Raw genomic sequence first — 16,106 nt, 5'->3', positions numbered from 1 at the left:
TACTGCTTTTCACATGACAGAAAGCAGTATATTGACTTTGGTATTATATTTGTGGAGATGGATGGTCCTAGTTTATACACGTGAGCATGCATCCAAATACACACATACACACACATGCATATGAACAGAGGAAGTGAAAATGATAAATGTGCACACTATATATTTTCAAATATCAGAGCATAATACAATGTACTCACCATGAATGTCATCCTGAAAACCGATTTTTTTGGTTGCCAATTTCAGAAGACACTTACCATATATATGCAAATGAATTCTTTATGTGTTCTCACTAATCTATAATTTCCTTGATAATAGGTAGCAACTAGCTTGTACTACCATTTATATCTCCCAGAAACAAGGCTACTTGTTGACTTATGTTCACATGAAGAATACAATCTACTACATATGTCCATTATTTCACATAACATTTATTATTATATCCAAATGTTAGTTAATAGACTTTTTTTTTTTTTTGCTGGAAGAAAATCCAGTGATTCGGATTTTACTGCATTTGGAAGGTTAGATGTTTATAAAATATTTTATTAAACATGTCCCTTTGATTATATACGCTAAGGCTGTATATTCAGATAGCATGCTAAGACATGGTCCCTAAGCTTGCTTTTTCTAATGCTTGTTATTTTCTAAAACCTGAGTGGATGGATTTGTGTAATTGTCTGCGGTTGAAAATTTTACTCCCTACACCCCCAATCGTATTCTAGCAAAATGCAGAATAACCTGGGGTTCAGACCGTGAGCGTATTGATAAGGAGGAGCCTGGGCCCACAGTAGCTGGACTCCTCAATCATCCAGAGAGTTCCTGCTGGAGAAACCTTTCAGAAATACAATATGTGGCCATGTGAATCCTGGTTGTTTGAGGAGGCAGGTTGTAGCTGACCATCAAAGCTGTTCTGTGCTAGCTTAAAAGACTGTGGAAACCTTTTGGCAGTTGTTAGAGCAATTATTTCTAGAAGCCTTCCTTGTCGGCTAAGAGCAATAGGTGATTCTAAAGTGTTCTGCCCTCCGGAGTTGCTGAGTTCCCAGTGTGAAGTGTTAGGAAAGTCGGATAAATGTTTTCACTAAATAAAACACTCTGAAATGGGTTTTGGTTTGTTTACTTGTTTGTTTGTTTGTTTTAAAACTCTTCTCATTGTGTGATACAAAATAAGAGCTGGATGTCTGCCAACACATGCAGACTATGTAAAGAAATTTACTCTTTAAATGGAAGCATAGTCAGTAGGCTGATGTATTATTGATATTTTAAAGCAATCTATTGCACTCATATTAACAACAGAGAATGCAATTTAACAGCAAAAAAATGGTTATACAAGAAGTAAATTTAGGTAAATTCACTGGTTAAATGAAAGAAATGCTCAAAATTAGTTGCTTTAGGGATGATGGATCTTTGATCATTCTAACCTGATTTTCCTGAAGTACTGGATGCATCCTGCCTAATTTAGAAGAGATTGTACTGTAGAAATTTTTACTTTTTGTCTCATCTGACTTTAATATGAAGCTTTTCCTTAAAACCTCATGTGCCTGCATGCTCAGTCACTAAGTCCTGTCTGACTCTTTGCAACCCCAATGGATTGTAGCCCACCAAGCTCCTCTGTCCATGGGATTTCCCAAGCAAGAATACTGGAGTGGATTGACATTTCCTTCTCGAGGGGATCTTCCTGAGCCAGGAATCAAACCCATGTCTCCTGCACTGGTAGGCAGGTTCTTTACCACTGAGCCACCAGGGAAGCCCTAAAAACCTCACAGTTAACCCTTAATCATTTCTTATATTTGCTTTTTAATGTAAATAATACAAAAACATTTTTCAGCATCTGATGACACTTGTAGATCTCTTACCTCCCAAATATAAATACTTCACTATTACATGTAAAATTATTTCATTTCTTTGGTAAAAATATTAAATGGTTAGAGTACTTCCTTATCTTTTAAATTGTTATATGAATAGTATAAGTAGGTTTTATTTATAATTGTTCATGAGGACAAATCTACCCAATGAATGGTTCATGTGCTATTTTTTGGTAATTCCTGTCTTATTCCACTTTTTTTCTGTAATTACCTAAACTTCATGGAAGTTTAAAATTTTGATATCTCTGCATTTGATTACTACTTGCATCTGAGTCAGATATCTTTAGATATCCAAATTAGGTGATTTGATTAGATGGATACCATTAACATGTGTTTTATTTGTGAAATGAAGAAAAAACTTTATTCTCAGTTTAAATTATGAGCTTTTGGTCTAGTATGTTCTTTATCAGTAACATCCGTAATGTTGCTTGTGTGTGTTTATATGTTCAAAAATTAAATTATAAATTTAATTATTTAATTGAATAATATAGTTAAATATTTAAACATCATTTTCCATTTCCTTAACAAGTGTAAGGTCCTTTGTCAATTTTCAGAAACAAACAACTCACAAAGGATCAAACTTTTAGAGAGTTCACAGTCTACTGGAGAAACACAAAAACAAATGTTTAAAATGTAGTGAATTATAGATAGTTCAACTAATATGAAAAACAAGTGTTCAGAATACTATGGGTTAAAAGTAAATTTTGATTAGACTTCTCCTTATCGTTTAAAAAGTCTTCCAATAATTTGTTAACGAATAGAAGAACCAGAATAGTGTATGCTTGGCTTTAATCTGCTATAAGTTTAGTACAGAATAAATTCCAGGGTTATTATTTTCAGGAAAGCAGCACCTTTGCTTTGAACGTGTTTGGAAGCATCTAGAATATGATACAGAGTGTTGACCCGGGGATGTGTCAATTGTTGATTATAGATATACTTATAAATTATTCTGGAAGGAGAAGTTTAGCTTGCGTTTTAAATTAATTTGTATTTTATTTCATAAGGAAGCACGAACTTTGTTGTTGTTGTTGTTGTTCAGTCTCTCAACCATATCCGACTCTGCAGCGTGCCAGGCTTCCCCGTCCTTCACCATCTCCTGGAGCTTGCTCAAATTTATGTCCATCGAGTCCATGATGCCATCCAACCATCTTGCCCTCTGTCGTTCCCTTCTCCTCCTCCCTTCAATCTTTCCCAGCATCAGGGTCTTTTCTAATAAGTTGGCTCTTCCCATCAGGTGACCAAAGTGTTGGAGCTTCAGCTTCAGCATCAGTCCTTCCAATTAATATTCAGGACTGATTTCCTTTAGGATTGACTGGTTTGATCTCTTTGCAGTCTAAGGGAATCTCAAGAATCTTATCCAACACCACAGTTTGAAAGCATCAGTCTTCGGCACTCAGCCTTCTTTATGGTCCAACTCTCATATTCATTAGAGAAGGAAATGGCAACCCACTCCAGTATTCTTGCTTGGAGAATTCCATGGACGGAAGAGCCTGGCAGGCTTCAGTCCATGGGGTTGCAATAAGTCAGACACAACTGAGTGACTAAACGGCTCATATCCATACGTGACTACTGAAAAAACCATAGCTTTGACTAGATGGACCTTTGTTGGCAAAGCGATGTCTCTCCTTTTTAATACAATGTCTAGGTTTGTCATAGCTTTTCTTCCAAGGAGCAAGTGTCTTTTGATTTCATGGCTGCAGTCACCCTCTGCAGTGATTTTGGAGCCCAAGAAAATAAAGTCTGTTACTGTTTCCACTGTTTCCCCATCTATTTGCCACGAAGTGATGGGACCGGATGCCATGATCTTAATTCTTTGGATGTTGCGTTTTAAGCCAGCTTTTTCACTCTCCTCTTTCACTTTCATCAAGAGGCTCTTCAGTTCCTCTTCACTTTCTATCATCTACATATCTGAGGTTATTGATGTTTCTCCTGAAAATCTTGATTCCAGCTTATGCTTTGTGCAGTCCAGCATTTCACATGATGTGCTCTGCATATAAGTTAAATAAGCAGAGTGCCAATATACAGCCTTGAGGTACTCCTGTCCCAATTTTGAACCAGTCTGTTGTTCCATGTCTGTTTCTAACTGTTGCTTCTTGACCTGCATACAGATTTCTCAGGAGGCAGGTAAGATAGTCTGTTATTCCCATCTCTTTAAGAATTTTCCACAGTTTGTTGAGGGTACACTAAAGTCTTCTTCATAAGTAATTCAGGTGAAAATAGCACGGAAGTTCATCAGGTGTTAATAGTTATCTGTGGATAAGTAGCTGAAAAGTAAATCAGTGTAAATAGAAAGGAACAATAGGTGTGGGGAGAGGTGAAATGGGTGATGGGAATTAAAAAGTAAAAATTATGAGTTATGGAATAAAAAAGTCACAGGGATGAGATTTACAGCACAAGGAATATAGTCAATATTTTATAGTAACTTTGATTTGTGTGTAATCTATAAAAATATCAAACCACCATGTTGAATACCTGAAACTGAAATTATATTGTAAGTCAACTCTGCCTCAATTTTAAAAATGTAAGAGATGTATAGAAAAGAATTTATAGAAATTCACAGTGAAAGAGCAGATATCTCTTCTTCTCTTTCTCTGTCCTACCATCCCTTCCTCCTCCCTCTCCCTATTCTGTCTCCATCTTCATCTCCATCTCTATATTTTTCTCTGTATTTCACCAAATCCACAATATATTGATCTTGGCTCTTGCTTCCTCTTAATAAGAGACATCAGTGAAAGTTTTTACACAAATTTCTAACAATTTGTTAGGCTTCCCTGGTGGCTCAGATGGTAAAGAATCCACCTACAGTGCAGGAGACATAAGAGACACGGGTTCAATCCCTGGGTGGGGAAGGATCCCCTGGAGAAGGGAATGGCATCCTGTCCCAGTATTCTTGTCTGGAGAATCCATGGACAGAGGAGCCTGGCGGGCTACTGTCCATGAGGTCCCAAAGAATGACATGACTGAGCAACCAACGCTAACAATTGTCATCTGGCTGATGGTGATTATAAGGCATCATTGGCTGTAAAATGCACTGTTTTTTTCCCATGAAGTAAAACTGTGGGAAAAACAAGTGTCTTAAAATTGATGAAAAGCCTAAATGACATAATAGGAGTTACTATCCAAGCTCTGAAGTAAATACTTTCATGTCTGTTTACATGCTTTCTGCTTTGTCTGTACCTTCTCTCCGTATCTTTATCTAGTTAACTCTTTTGCTCAAATGTCTTTCAAAGAATCAGTGTTCCTAAGAAGACTTTCCCCAACCCTTTCGTAAAATTTACATATGTCTTTCTTTTGCTTTAGAGAAAATGTGCATACCTTTGTGATTGCACTTATCACACCATGACATGTTGAGTTATTTGTCTTAGTGACTTATTCTAAAATAAATTCTTTGAACTTTAAAATATAATGAAAATTATGTCTCTAAAATCAAGTATCACATATAAGTAGCTTATGATAAAGGATCAATAAATGTTTTTTGGATGAAAATTCAATAAAGCAGTTGACAAGCCATGAATGTTAAACATTTTTATTGTCATTTCAAAAAGGAGAAAACTGGAGATTCAAGGAGGCTGAATGATTTGCCCAATCATGGTGCCAGGACTCAAACTTTTAGTTCCAAAGCTCTCTCCATTGTTCAAGCTCAATGTAGTATTTTCCATTTGCTAGTTAGGTGACATCAAGTGATCACATACCAGATATTGGCTTAGGAAGAAATCACGACGGAGAAGAAATCATTTTGAGAATTAATGTTTTGGCAAATTAAGTTGCGTGTGAATGTTGGACAATTATGTCCACAATAGCCATGGCAATGAACCTGGGTGTTGTTCAGTACTAAATGGATTTTCACAGGTTACACTTTGTGGATTCTGTCATGTGAGGTTTATTTTAGAATACATTTTGGGCCAAAAAATCAGGCATTGAAATAAATTCATAGGTAGATTTTGGACTTCTTTTATGTAATAAACATTAGTAATCTTGGAACAACTCTAAATGCCTTTTATGACTTGATATATCTTCTAAACTTTAGCTTGGGACTTATTTAAAATGTCTTTAGAGTAAAAACTTATGTAAAATTGTACAGATTTATAAGCAACAGTCCTCTCAGTTTCCATGTTTTGAGTTAAAATTCTTAGCTCATAGTTTATGTCAATAACATGAAAATCTTATGATTAATATTGTATTCTTGAGCAAGCAGCAAAACCTCTTTGAAAACACTTGAGGTTTTCCAACTGCATGAAAAAACACATGTAAATTACTAGAGAAAAAAGTGAATGACTTTGCTTTCATTATAAGTTTCATATAAATTATAAACATCTTCCGTCATAATTACAGGTGCAATTCATGGGAATGTTGCAACATAAGGCTGGCTTGTCTTTTAAAAATTAATATACCTGGGTCAATAATATATTTGACAGCTTGAATATAATCAAGTCTTACCAATATTAATATAAGAAATAATATTAACATAAAAATCATAGAATAGCATTTTTCATTTGTATTTCATTCATCTATATTCAGAAAAATATAGATTATTATAATTTATAATTTTGGAGTTTCTGTATCTACTATACTATTTTTAAAAAATTGAAATAGCAATCTTTCTTTAAAATTTGAAAATACATTATTGTCACAGAAAATGTATCATCACCAAAACAAGTAATTGGTATCAATGGCATATTTTTTATCAATATTGTTATATATTGACACATTTTTTCAGTTTATTTCTAAGAAATACCAAAAGGAAATGTGTAAATAAAATTTAATAAATTTTATCAGAAAAAAAATATTTTAGGTAGATTTTTTTATAAAGTGAAGCTTCACTAATTGTTGCTGTTGTTGTTTCGGTGTGAAGTCATGTCTGACTTTTGCAACCCCATGGACTGCAGCATAGCAGGTTCCCTTGTTCTTCATATCTTCCAGAGTTTGCTCAAATTCATGTCCATTGAGTTAATGATGCTATCTAACTATCTCATCCTCTACCACTCCTTTCTCCTTTTGCCTTCAATTTTCCCCAGCATTAGGGTCTTTTCCAATGAATCAGCTCTTTGCATCAGGTAGCCAAAGTATTGGAGATTCAGCTCCAGCATCAGTCCTTCTAATGAATCGTCAGAGTTGATTTCCTTTAAGATTGGCTGGTTTGATCTCCTTTCAGTCCAAGATACTCTCAAGAATCTTCTCTAGCACTACAATTCAAAAGCATCAATTCTTCAGCACTCAGCTTTCTTTATGGTCCAACTTTCACATCTGGGCATGACTACTGGGAAAACCATAGTTTTGACTATATGAACCTTTGTTGACAAAGTGATGACTTTTCTTTTTAATAGACTATGTTTATCATAGATTTTCTTCCAAGGAGCAAGCATCTTTCAATTTCATGGCTGCAGTCACTGTCCACAGTGATTTTGGAGCCCAAGAAAATAAAATCTGTCACTGCTTCCACTTTTTCCCCTTCTATTTGCCATGAAGTGATGAGACCAGATGCCATGGTCTTAGATTTTTGAATGTTGAATTTCAAGCCAGCTTTTTCACTGTCCTCTTTCACTTTCATCAAGAGGAGCCTCTTTAGTTCCTCTTCACATTCTATTAGAGTGGTATCATCTGTATATCTGAGGTTGTTGATATTTCTCCCAGCAATCTTGATTTCAGTTTGTGGTTCATCCAGCCAGGTATTTCGCATGATATATAAGTTGCATATAAGTTAAATAAGCAGGGTGATAATATATAGCCTTGTTGTACTCCTTTCCCAATTTTGAATCAGTCTGTTGTTCCATGTTAGGTTTTAACTGTTGCTTCTTGACTTGCATACAGGTTTCTCAGGAGAAAGATAAAGTGTTCTGTTATTCCCATTTCTTTAAGAATTTTCCACAGTTTTTTTTGTGATCCACACAGTCAAAGGCTTTCCCATAGTCAATGAAGCAGAAGTAGATATTTTTCTGGAACTCTCTTGCTTTTTCTATGATCCAATCGATGTTGGCAATTTGATCTCTGGTTCCTCTGCCTTTTCTAAATCCAGCTTATACATCTGGAAGTTCTCAATTCAAGTACTGCTGAAGCCTAGCTTGAAGGATTTTGAGCATAACCTTGCTAGCATGTGAAATGAGCACAATTGTATAGTAGTTTGAAACGTCTTTGGCATTGCTCTTTGGAGTTGGAATGAAAACTGACCTTTTCCAATCCTGTGGCCACCTCTGAGTTTCCCAAATTTGCTGGCATATTGAGTGTAGCACTTTCACAGCATGATCTTTAAGGATTTTAAATAGCTCAGCTGGAATTCCATCACCTCTACTAGCTTTGTTCATAGTAATGTTTCCTAAGACCCACTTTACTTCACCCTCAGGATGTCGGGCTCTAGGTGAGTGACCAAAGCATCATGGTTATCCTGATCATTAAAATCTCTTTTGTATAGTTCTTCTGTGTATTCTTGCCACATTTTATTACTCTCTTCTGCTTCTACTAGTTCCTTACTGTTTCTGCCCTTAATTGTAGCCATCCTTGCATGAAATGTTCCCTTGATATTCCAATTTCCTTGAAGAGATCTCCAGTCTTTCCCATTCTACTGTTTTTCTCTATTTCTTTGCATTGTTCATTGAAGAAGGTTTTCTTATGTCTCTTTGCTATTCTCTGGAACTGTCTGCATTTGGTTGGGTAAATCTTTCCCTTGTTACTTTCCCTTTCACTTCTCTTGTTTTCTCAGCTATTTGTAAGGCCCCCTCAGGCAATCCCTTTGCCTTCTTGCATTTCTTTTTCTTGGGTATGATTTTGGTCACTTTCGCCTGTACATAGTTATGAACCTCTGTCCACAGTTCTTAAGGCATTATGTCTACCAGATCTTATTTCTTGAATCTATTTGTCACTTCTACTATATAATAATAAGGGATTTGATTTGGGTCATACCTGAATGGCCTAGTGGTTTTCCCTACTCTCTTCAATTTAAGTCTGAATTTTGCAATAAGGAGCTGATGATCTGAGTCACAGTCAGTTCCAGGTTATGTTTTTGCTGACTGTATAGAGCTTCTCCATCTTCACTGCAAAAAAAATATAATCAATCTCATTTCAGTATTGACCATTTGTTGATGTACATGTGTAGAGACATCTCTTATCTTGTTGGAAGAGGGTGTCTGTGATGACCAGTGCATTCTCTTGATAAAACTATGTTAGCCTTTGCAGCCCTGCTTCATTTCATACTCCAAGGCCAAACTTGCCTGCTACTCCAGGCACCTCTTGACTTCCTACTTCTGCATTCCAATCCCTGTAGATGAAAAGGACATTTTTTTAGTGTTCTAGAGAACCATTCAACAACTTTTTCAGCATCAGTGGTTGGGGCATAGACTTCAATTACTGTGATGTTGAATGGTTTGCCCTGGAAATGAACTGAGATCATTCTGTCATTTTTGATACTGCACCCATGTACTGCATTTCAGAATCTTTTTTTGACTGTGAGGGCTACTCTATATCTTCTAAGTTATTCTTGCTCACAGTAGTGTATATAACGATCATCTAAAGTAAATTCTCTCATTCCCCTCTATTTTAATTCACTGACTCCTAAGATGTTGATGCTCATTCTTACCATCTCCTGCTTGACAACATCCCATTTATGTTGATTCATGGGCCTAATATTCCGGGTTCCTATTCAACATTGTTCTTTACAACATCAAACTTTACTTCCGGCACCAGACACATCCACAGCTGAGCATCATTTCCCCTTTGGTCCAGCCTCTATCTTGTTTCTGGAGCTATTTCTTAATTCAACCCCAGTGGCATATTTAGTTCAGTTCAGTTCAGACGCTCTGTCGTGTCCGACTCTTTGCGATCCCATGAATTGCAGCACGCCAGGCCTCTCTGTCCATCACCAACTCCCAGAGTCTACCCAAACCCATGTCTATCGAGTTGGTGATGCCATCCAACCATCTCATCCGCTGTCATCCCCTTCTCCTCCCACCCCCAATCCTACCCAGCATTAGGGTCTTTTCCAGTGAGTCAACCCTTCGCATGAGGTGCCCAAAGTATTGGAGCTTCAGCTTCAACATCAGACCTTCCAATGAACACCCAGGATTGATCTCTTTTAGGATGGATTGATTGGATCTCCTTGCAGTCCAAGGGACTCTCAAGAGTCTTCTCCAACACCACAGTTCAAAAACATCAATTCTGTGGCGCTCAGCTTTCTTCACCATCCAACTCTCACATCCATACATGACCACTGGAAAAACCATAGCCTTGACTAGATGGAGTTTTGTTGGCAAAGTAATGTCTCTGCTTTTAAATATGTTATCTTGGTTGGTCATAACCTTCCTTCCAAGGAGGAAGCGTCTTTTAATTTCATGGCTGCAGTCACCATCAGCAGTGATTCTGGAGCCCAAAAAATAAAGTCTGACACTGTTTCCAATGTTTCCCCATCTATTTCCCATGGAGTGATGGGACCAGATGCCATGATCTTAGTTTTCTGAACGTTGAGCTTTAAGCCAACTTTTTCACTCTCCTCCTTCACCTTCATCAAGAGGCTCTTTAGTTCTTCTTCACTCTCTGCCATAAGGGTGATGTCATCTGCATATCTGAGGTTATTGATATTTCTCCCAGCAATCTTGATTCCAGCTTGTGTTTCTTCCAGCCCAGCGTTTCTCATGATGTACTCTGCATATAAGTTAAATAAGCAGGGTGACAATATACAGCCTTGACGTACTCCTTTTCCTATTTGGAACCAGTCTGTTGTTCCATGTCATATTGGACACCTTCAAACCTGCAGGCTCATATTCTGGTGACATATCTTTTGCCTTTTCATATTGTTCATGGTGTTCTCAGTGCAGGAATACTGAAGTGGTCTGCCATTCCCTCCTCCAGTGAACCACATTTTGTCAGAACTCTCCAACATGATCCGTGTGTCTTGGGTGGCCCTGCCCACCATGACTCATAGCTTCATTGATTTACACAAGCCCCTTTGCCATGATAAGTCTGTGACCCATGAAGAGGCTTTACTACTAATTATTTGTAAATAAAGTTTTTATTCTCCCCTGAAGAACATTTCTGAAAACTGTGCCAGAATTAAGTAGTAAAATGAAACCTAATTTGCATTTTTATGCTAGCAAACATGTAGGCTTCCTAGGGATCTGTGTATTTTATTGAATGAATGTGAGTGAAAGGATGTAGCCTTTTCTTGTTTTGGTGAAATACACATCTGTGATTATAATTTATATCTTGTAGTGATGGTAGCAAAAATTCTCTGGTTATATTCTAACAGCAGTAAAGGATTCTTTGCCCTTTTAAGAGGAGGAGTAAATTAAGAATAAACAGATTAATAAAGGGAGAAACGACTAGGACATGTAAAAAGACATGTTCAGTATATAATCAATGAAATCAGAAGCACTCAGAATGATGACTAGTTTTATGAATACTTTGTTTGTGCCAAAGGACCTTGTCTTTCAAGCTCTCAAGTTCAGTATATATAAATCAGATCCATCATTTATTAAACAAGATTGAAATTATGTTTAGGATAAGAATTCTATATATTATTTTTATCAACAGCATTTACTTTTTAATTATGTAAGCACATTTAAACATTTATTATTGAAAATTTTAAACATATACCCATAACTCATGGCTTATCATGACTTTTGTAACTTTCACAATTCTTTTTACCCATAGCACTTCTTTACTCTCCAGTTTTATACTGAGATAAAAATCACACAATATTTCATTTCCTCCACAAATGTTTCAACTGCATCTGTAAGATAAAGATGCATTTTTAAAAAGCATAACAACAAAATCTTTTCACACTTAAAACTTAATGATAATTTCTTAATGTCCAGTAATCAAAGTTCAAATTTTCTGATTTTCTCACAAATTTTTATTGTTGTTTTTCAAATTAAGATTTTATTAATGTTTATATGTAAGAATTTGTTGATACTCTTTTAAAATCCGCATGTTCCTTATCCTAGCACCAGATCTCTTTCTCTCTTTTCTTATTTCTCTCTGTGTTTTTTTCCTTGCTAAATACCTGCTGGAGAATTTATCTCATTCCCCTTATCTGGATTGTACTTGCTTGCCCTCTGTGGTGTCATTTTAATTGGTTCCCTGTTTCCTGCACTTTCCATAGATTGATAATTTCATTGAAAGGCTGATATGAGAGTCTTGAAAATCCACTAATTCAATGAAGGAAAGGAAGGAGAAGTACTGGTGTAGATTTAAGTATTTTTCAGATGAAAAATGAGAAGCATAGTTCAATTAACATAGATTAGAGATGATGAAAATGAGATCCAAATATTCGTCAAAAGTCATAACACTTGTAGATGGCACAGTCTCTGATAGAATCCTAGAATAGGGCAGAAAGAAGTAGCAATTTCAGAACACAGGAAGTGCCCTGCACCTGACAAAGAGCAAGAGTATATATTAGTAAGTAAGTAGCAGTTCCAATCTCAAGATATAAGTCTTCCTTACTATAAACTGATCATGTAACATGCTGCTGCTGCTGCTAAGTCGCTTCAGTCGTGTCCGACTCTGTGTAACATGAGCCATCATTTTTTCGGAACCCAAGCCAGATATCAGAATGATTACGACTGTTCCCCCCTCCCAAAGGAAAAACAAAGAAATATCAATATTTAGTCAAATAGCATTTAATTGGCTGTCAGAGGATGCAGTGAGGTCATTTGGCCTGCCTTGTGCCTGGGTGGAATTTAGCCATTGTCATTCAGATGCCCAGCTTCAGGGGTATCCTCAAACCAGCAGAAGCCAGAAGACCTCCTGCAGTGGGTTTTTTAAGCAGCCAGAGGGTCCACAATGGTTAGGTTTTGAGGTGTACGATGGGGAAAGCTGCTAGCCACTGTGCCAGCTGCAGGTTTTGTTTCTGTCATTCTGCTCTTACTAAATGTATTTATAACAGGAAAACATCTGTGCTAAATGGTAAAAACTGTCACTTAAGGCTGATAGAATTTCTCCTTTGAGAAACTGAATGAACTTTCCTAGCTGGAAATTGGATGAAATTTCCTAGTTGAATAGTCATTCAGAAAGTTGGCTATTTCAAAACATATTCATTGCATGAAGCTGCCCCATGAAAACTCACTTTCCTCCTTTATTACTGAGGAAGGCATGCAAGCTGAAAACACCGTGTGGCCTTTGGTTACGACACCTCTGCTTTCTCACCAAAAGAAGAATATGCCAGTGTCACTGAATGCAAAATAAATAAGTCAGGGAGCCTTGCTGTAAAGGTGAACCCTGGAATTTAAAAGGTCAAAAACCCATTGCCTCCAGATGTTTAGCCCAGCATCTTTAGGTAATAAGACCAATAAATTCAATAATTTATGTTAATTTCTTGTTTCCAGAAAACCCCTGTTAAAATATAAATATTTGCCTAGAGCTCCTGGCTACCACATATCACAATAATAGTATAGAGCTATTCAGATTTATTAGATATTACAGATTTATTTCTGAAAAGCCATGAAGTCCAACATGACTGAAAAACTAGATGTCCTTACAACATGAGTTCTTCCTGTTTACAGGACCGTCAGTCAGATAATTCGATGGCACAGGACACCTCTGTGTTGGGTGGATTAGATAGGGTTGCCAAAAGTTTTAAAGGCAAGATAAAGGGTAATTTTTGTTAACCTTTCTTACTTTCTATAACATTTTAATTTAAATCCCATCTTTACCTTTCTAGAATCCCTTGAGTTAATCAGAGCTGACTTCATGGACAGCTTGCTCTGGTTAATTACCGCAGTGTTGTAACTGAATGCCCTAAGGGATTGGTACAGTCAACCACCACTTCAAGCCTCAGAACACTGGAAATCTTCGCAGGACTCTGAAGACAAGTTTACCAATATCTCAGGTATTTATTATTTTTCAAAACTGCACAAAGTCTATGAATACATGGGTAATGATGTTACAGTGTTAAGCAGTATGATGACCTGCAGATTTCTTAAAGAATGTAAATTGTTTTCCTGCTAATTCTTAGGCCATGTGTTAATACTTTGAACAACTATTAACATATGCTTTTTATAAGATAACGCATAAGGGAGTATCTTTCACAATCCTTAGAATTTCAACATAAAATGTCATACTTTATTTTTAACAGGTCCCTGGGGCACTTAATTGGGAAAGGTAATTCTTAGAACATACAAGATGCATCCTTGTCCTGGGCTCCAGGACACACAAACTCAAAGTTTCAAGTCAGCCAACTGTGATCAGTGTGACTTTGGAGACATGGCTTGACTCCTGTGAGAGGTTTTTTAGCCCCTGCTGAGCAAGCAGTTTTCTGTCCTTCTTGTGTATGCAGGTCTGCCTCCCTCCTCGCCACCTGCCACTTGCCAGACTCTAGGCCATAGCACTTCAGTCTCACAGCAGGATTTGCTGTTGTTCTGATGTTTTGCTTTTAGGCCTTTGTACCTTTTATCAAGAGAAGCTTCTTTTTTTCAATTAATTTTTACTGGAGTATGGTTGATTTGCAATGTTGTGTGAGTTTCTGCTGTGTCTGTGTGCTAAGTCGCTTTAGTTGTGTCCGACTCTTTGTGACCCCATGGACTATAGTCCTCTAGGCTCCTCTGTCCATGGGATTCTCCAGGCATGAATACTGGAGTGGGTTGACTTTTCCTGCTGTATAGTAAAGTGAATCAGCTACACGTATATCCACTTTATAAAAAGATTCTTTTCCATTTAGATCATTACAGAACATGGAGTCTCTACTCAGTGCTTCCCTGTGCTATATAGTAGGTCCTTATTATTTATCTAGTGGACCCTGGTGGCTCAGACGGTAAAGCGTCTGCCTACAATGTGTGAGACCTGGGTTTAATCCCTGGGTCGGGAAGATCTCCTGGAGTAGAAAATGGCAACCCACTCCAGTATTCTTGCCTGGAAAATCCCATGGACGGAGGAGCCTGGTAGGCTACAGTCCATGGGATCACAAAAAGTCGGACACAATTGAGTGACTTCACTTTCTTTCTTTCTTTATTAGTTATCTATTTTATATATACAAGGGAAGGTTTGAAGCAAGATACTGGGACACTCATTCCCTTCTCCTATTCACTGTTTCCCTTATTAAATATCAGTAAATCCTTTTGAGCAGTGCAGATGTTACTTCCTTCCTGAAACTTTTCCTGACGCCCCTCTCAGTTATAGGTGGGTGATCTTGTATGCTCCCCCATCACCAGGGTGTACATAAGTCCTCTATATTCACATTTTGTCCTAGTTTATATCTCTCTTCTTAGCTGTATTATTAAGAATGACTTCTTTCACTCTCAAGCATCCCAGTTTGCATAGCAAATTATGTAGTACATAGCGTCTCTGTTTATTCCCATCCTTCCATTTGTATCTTTCAATTGTTATTGCCAATTTATGTATTCTCTCCAGAAGAATGTAAGAATTTTAGCATCAGGTGAACTGTGTCTTGTTTGTCTCAGTATCACTAGAACTCTTAGTAAGTGTCTAGCTATCAAGTCTAAGTATCTTAAGTATTCAGGGGCTTCCCAGGTGGGGCTAGTGGTGAAGAAATCACCTGCTAATGCAGGAGATGCAGGAGATGGGTTTGATTCCTGGGTCGGGAAGATCCTCTGGAGGAGGACATGGCAATCCACTCCAGTTTTCTTGCCTGGAGAGTCTCATAGACAGAGGAGCCTGGCAGGCTACAGTCCATAGGGTTGCAAAGAGTCAGACACAACTGAAACTACTTAGTATGCATGCAATCATATTAAAGATCACACTTTGAAGACAGAAAAATCTCAAAGTTTCTGTTAATAGGAATTGAACAATTTTTTTAAACTCCTTAGTCATGCTGGAAACCAAGGTCATAAGTGTCATTGATTAATTACACCCCATCAATAAAAATAATTTATGTAGCTGCTGTTGCTGCTAAGTCGCTTCAGTCGTGTCTGACTCTGTGCGATCCCATAGACGGCAGCCCACCAGGCTCCCCCGTCCCTCCGGGGGAGGGGATTCTCCAGGCAAGAACACTGGAGTGGGTTGCCATTTCCTTCTCTAAATTTATGTAGAATATTATGTAATTAATTATTTGCATTTTATATGCAAACTATCATCTAATAAACTATTATGAACATTACAAAGTATATTTGTAAAATAAATTCAAAAACATCAAAGTAAATATACACAGTGGTTCTGTTTTTTTCCTATACCTCAGTGATTCATAGTATGCTCGTCTTACAGTGTGACCATTGGACAAATGATCAAAGGAAATACATACAAAAATCCCCTTTTTAGTAGAAAAAATATTCTGAATAAAGGATTTGTCACAATGATTATGCTTATTATTCT

At 37.1% G+C, this 16,106-nt stretch overlaps 1 long non-coding RNA gene across 1 annotated transcript in view; it reads left to right on the top strand.

Moving 5' to 3' along the window:
• Positions 1–16,106, top strand: part of LOC145529454 (uncharacterized) — a 102,903-nt gene that overhangs the window by 14,256 nt on the left and 72,541 nt on the right. The window contains exon 2 of the long non-coding RNA XR_014071247.1: positions 13,504–13,671. This is a non-coding gene — a long non-coding RNA (uncharacterized LOC145529454). The remainder of the gene's footprint in view (positions 1–13,503; positions 13,672–16,106) is intronic.

This window comes from Giraffa tippelskirchi, chromosome 12 (assembly GCF_054371585.1).
Source record: "Giraffa tippelskirchi isolate mGirTip1 chromosome 12, T2T-mGirTip1v1.2.pri, whole genome shotgun sequence".
NCBI classification, from domain to species: domain Eukaryota; kingdom Metazoa; phylum Chordata; class Mammalia; order Artiodactyla; family Giraffidae; genus Giraffa; species Giraffa tippelskirchi.
The sequence above is the reverse complement of the archived record's forward strand: the minus strand, read 5'-3'. Positions and strand labels throughout refer to the sequence as shown.